This window comes from Pyrus communis, chromosome 15 (assembly GCF_041283825.1).
Source record: "Pyrus communis isolate YQ-2024b chromosome 15, ASM4128382v1, whole genome shotgun sequence".
NCBI classification, from domain to species: Eukaryota; Viridiplantae; Streptophyta; class Magnoliopsida; order Rosales; family Rosaceae; genus Pyrus; species Pyrus communis.
This window is the reverse complement of record NC_142579.1, coordinates 15,236,539-15,242,199: the sequence shown is the minus strand read 5'-3', so window position 1 is coordinate 15,242,199 and position 5,661 is coordinate 15,236,539.

Below are 5,661 nucleotides of genomic sequence, written 5' to 3'. Positions count from 1 at the left end.
AATTTCACCTAATCGTTATGAACTTATATTTACAAGTAATAAAGGTCACTAGTCATGACTATGTTAAGTAAATTCCTGGCAGAAGTATCATGCAGTTTATAGTTACGAATGACTTGTCAATGCTTATGATTTTCACAGAACTTAATGATCTTTGATATGTATCTCTATCATGCAGTTCATATATGGAACTTGATAAGAATACTTTGATTGCGTCGCTGAGTCCAATTCAATGAAATTAGGAAAATCTGAGAGTTAATTAGTGATGTTCACAATTAATTTGGGGTTTTGTCATTCATGCTTTATTGGAATAATAACTGGAAATTGATTTGTATGCATATGTGTCATGTGTGGAGAAGGACCCTCTAGCTACCCCTTTAGTCACCTTAATTTCGTGCAACCTTTAGTTGTTTCTGCAACTTATTAGTTTTAAGTTAATTTTCGTCCAAACAAACCCCCCATTCATGTTTTGAGTCAATTTAGTTAGATTTTCGTCCAAATCATCCCTTAGTGCTTGTTTTGAGTTATTTGAGTCAATTTAGTTTCTTTTGAGTCAGTTTCAGTTTAGTTTTCTGTTTTTGAGTCTAGTTTAGTGATTTAGAATTTAATTTATGTAGATTAGCATCCCTCCTAATCCTCGGCCTAGAACGATCCCAACTTTCACATACTACAACTATCAAAAAGAGGGTTTTAATTTGTGTGTTAAAAAAATATCACATCAGCATCATCGACAATCATCTCATTCCAATTCCAAACCTCATCCAATACTGCGTAATGGACCAAAATCTCACTATTCTCGGAAGGCCGGTATGTCTCATCTAAGACATCACCGTAATCTAGAATAACCTCATGCATTGGAACAAATGAGTAACCAATGGTCGGATTCAGACTAAGGTCACTAGTTTATGCCATTTTCCTTTTCTGGGGTTGTGAATCCTTTGTACCAAGGGGCTTGCCACGCTTCAGGGTAGTAGCAGGTGATTGGCTAGTGTACCCAGCTGCATGGGAGGTACGGCCACCCCACCCTCAGGGACGACCCGGCCTTCCAAGGCGGTGTTACGACGTACGTTAAGTATGTCCATCCTTGCAGGTGCATTTGCAGCAGGTATATGTGATCTCGTCACCTTTGCTAGATCAGTAAAAACATTGATGCGTTACGAATGTGACACACAAATTAAACCCTATTTGTGACAATTGTAGTAATGATGTAAGTAGGGATCGTTCTAACCGGGGATTAACTAGGGGTGCTAATCTAATATAAATTGACTTAAAAACACAAAAACTAAACTTAAAGACTCTTAACAAGACTACTATGCCTCAAAACAGATTTGAAACACTCAAACTGCCTAAAACAATCAAATTGACTCAAACAGAAACTAGAACTTGATTTGGACGAATTTGAAAGTGTTTATGACTCCAAATGCTTAAAGACACAAAATAAAACAGATTTGAATGACTAAGACTCAACAAAATATGGGGGGGGGGGGGGATTGTGTTTGGACGAATTTAACTAAATGGGCAGATTGTAAAGAAAACAGATTGTAAGACAAAATTGTGATGAATCAATGGATGATGGAATAGCTAAGGGGTTCTTCTCCACACATGAAATATATGCAACGTAATTCAACTTCCAGTTACTTTTCAATAAACCATGAATTCTCAATGCCCCAGATTAACCGTGAATTGCACTAATTAACCCTCAAATTTTCCTAACGTTATTGAATTGGATGATTGCATACGACAACCCAAAACATTCCCCACAAGTCCCCTACATGATTCCATAATAGAGATACAAGCAAGAATCATTAAGTTCTATGAAAACCATAAGCATTGACGAAGCACTTGTTACTATGATTGCATGAAACTTATGCCAAGAATTTACTTAACGCGATTGAGATCATCAACCTTTACTACTTGTGAATATAATTCCATAACGATTAGGTGAAATTTCCTTATATCCTAGCATCCAATTTATGCATGATAATTAAGCGTGCACTCTTAACCAACACACAAAAATCAATGTAATTCACATAGATAAGTAAATTGAATTCACAACTTATGAAACGATAACTGGAAGTAATCAACTTATTTCACATATATAATCATGGTTTCGAATCACCCCCTAGCTAAAGGGGGTTTAGTTCCTCATACATACAAGACAAAGATAAGTAAATTTAACCATTGAAATCAAGGAAAGGAAACACCTAAAAATTCCAACAACTCAAACTTGAATTGTATGAATGTTTAGGCCCTCTTCTCCTCTTCTTTGTTGCAGCACAAGGTCTAAGGATAGGTTTTGGGGTGGTATTTGTATGGAGGAATGGATGTGTGATGGTGTGAAGTGTGTATGAATGGATGGAATGGTGGAGGAAGGCACGGCACAGGGATTATTTCTGGAATGGATGGTTTTGCACGGCTGAAAATTGTGTGAGTGAAAAGTGATGGGATGCATGGTTTTATAAGGAGAGAATGGATGGGAGAGCATGTGAATGACAGCTAGGAGGGAATGATTAAAGAGGGAATGCATGTGGAAGTGTGGCTGATTGTTTTATAAAGGGGGAAAGCTAGAAATGAACATGAAATGCACGGCTTTAAAGGGGAAGTGGCTGGAATGTTTTTGGAAGAGTGATATTGAAATGGGAAAGCATGTGGCTGCCAACTAGGGTGAATGATTGAAGTGGGAATGGAAGAATGTGGCTGCAATGATGAAGTGGGAAGGCTGGAAAGTGTATGAAATGCACGGCAAAGGGGTTTGGAAGTGCTGGAAAATGATGGTGAATGCACGGCTTTCTTTGTGGCTGAATAGAATGAATGAAAAGTGAATGAATAATGAAATGGGAAAGCATGTGAGTGACAACTAGGTTGAATGATGATGAGTGCATGTGGCTGAATGAAAATATGTGAATGAATGGTGCGGCTGCAAGGTTGTAGTTTAGGGTGTTTGAGTGAATGGCTGAGATGGTTTGATGAATGAACGTGTTTAAATGGTTTAAAACAGGTAACAAGGCCCTTCCTTGCATGGCAAGGAAGGGAAACACCAAGGGACACACGGCAAGGGTTTTAATGTTGCAAGGGACATTGTTTTGTGACCTAGAATAGGTAGGAGTCCTTGATATTGCTCAAACATAAGATCTTTAGGTCTTCAATTTCGTCCATTCCTTTTGCTCCAAGCATATGCTATCCATTCCAAGCCCAATTTTGCTCCAAAATGCACCTTTTTGCTTCCTTAGCCATATGAACCTAGAAACACACGAAAATGGCATAAAGGACTAAAATAACTAAAGAAACACAACGTAAATGCATGAGAACAAGCCAATTAAGTCGCATAAATATGCTCCTATCAAACATCTGGCATGCTTTGAGCGATCTCTGAATATCAATTACTATTTTCTACAAAATATTTTGTTTCTGCAAAATATTGATTACTATCTGTGAAAAAAAAAAAATCATCAACAACTATTTTTGTAGAAAATATGAACAATTGTTTATACAAAAAATACTGATAATGTTGTAAGCCTATTTGATTGAATTGTATTTAGAACTGAGAGGGATAAAGGTCGGCGGCAACAGAGAAAGAAGAGTGAGATGTATCACCCCATTGTGCCTTTATTTATAGTAGTAGGGAAAGGTTAAATCCTTACCTTATTAGGATTACAACTCTATTAGGAATTTAACTACTGAAGGGAATATACAAAGATACTCCTAGATACATTAGGATTTACACAATCACATTCCTAATCCAATAAGACTGCAACACTCCCCCTTAAGTGTGTAAATACTCAAACAAAACATCACACCAGATCTTCAGTAGATAAGGTAGAACAGTTAATGAAGTCGTCGGCAAAACGGGTGAATGCGAGTCTCAAATTTAAAAGAAAGTATGCATGGGTAGTAAAACTCACAAAAACCTCACTATGGTAAAACCTGAGGCTGGTGAAAACCCATAGACTTAGGAGAAAAGTGAGAAGTGCATAATGTCTTAAAACAAACGTCAAATAGGATCATCCCATGATGGGTGCCTCACTAAAACCTCGTTAGGTAGCAAAAACCTAGTGGGAAAAATGCTCCTAATCGTAGGAAAAATAGTACATTAAGATCAAGTGAGTATGCTTTAGGATACTTCCCCTGAATTAGATATAACTTCAAAATAAAAGAACTACAAGCGATTCAATCTAGATAATTTACGCATACCGATTCCTTGGACAAGCTTCTGAAAAGTAAAGTTGGGCAATGCTTGGTGAAGAGATTGGCCAAGTTGTCTTGGGAATGGATTTGCTTGACTTCAATGTTCTGATGTTGTTGTTGCTGATGTGAGTAAAAGAACTTCGGTGCTATGTGTTTGGTGTTGTCTCTCGTAATGTATCCCTTCTTTAATTGCTCAATACATGCTGCATTGTCATCAAAGATCGTCGTAGGAAAGTCAACGACAGAAATAAGACCACTAGTGCTTCGAATATGTTCCATAATTGCTCTGAACCAAAAACGCTCACGCGATGCTTCATGGAGGGCGAGAATCTCAGCATAGTTCGAAGAAGTCGCAACTAGCATTTGCTTGGTAGACCTTCAAGATATAGCGGTGTCTCTAACGGTAAAGACATAGCCTGTTTGAGAACATGCCCTATGTGGGTCAGACAGATATCTAGCATCTGCGTAACCAACAAGGCTAGAATCAATTCGAGAACCATAGGGGGCGGCAACACTCAAAGATTCATGGGTATAGAGCAAGCCCAAATTTGTCGTACTTTTAAGGTAACGAAAAATGTCTTTAACATCATTCCAGTGTTTGCATGTGGGCGCATTGCTGTATCTAGCCAAAATATTAACAGCAAATGAGATGTCGAGTCCAGTGCATTGAACCAAGTACAATAAAGTCCTAATTACACTTAGGTATGGAATTTCAAGTTCCAAAATCTCTTCCTCATCCTCTTTTGGACAAAAGGGATCTCGTTTAGCATCTAGAGTCCAAACGACCATAGGTGTACTCGAAGGCTTCGCTTTATCCTCATTAAAAGGTGACAACACCTTTTGGGTATAGTTCGATTGATGTACTAGGATTCCATCTGAACAATGCTTGATTTCCAGGCCCAGACAGTATCAGGTTTTCCCAAGATCTTTTATCTCAAATTCCGATTTCAAGTGTGCAACAATTTTCTCAAGCTTTGCGGGAGTTCCAATGAGGTTCACGTCGTCGACATAAACTACAACGATTGCAAATTCGGAATGTGACTTCTTTATGAACACACATGGGCATAATTCGTTGTTCACATAACCCTGACTTGTGATAGGAGCATATTTAGGCGACTTAGTTAGCTTGTTTTCTTACACTTATGTTGTTAGTTCATAGTTATTTAAGTATTTTGAGTTATTTTCGTGTGTTTTTAGGTCATTATGGTTAAAATAGCAAGACTGTGCATTTTGGAGCCTTTTGGAGCAAAATTGGGCTTGGAATGGATAGCATATGCTTGGAGCAAAAGGAATGGACGAAATTGAAGAATTAAAGATGTTAGGATTCCTAATCAAAGAAGGTTTCCTACTTGAAGTAGGAAAGTTAGGCCAAGGCTTCCTATTTTGGTTTGACCTTTCCTAATCCTAAATGTCCCTAACTTCCAGCAACATTGAAGGTCTTTTATACATTCTAGGACACAAACTAAACCTTCCTTGCAC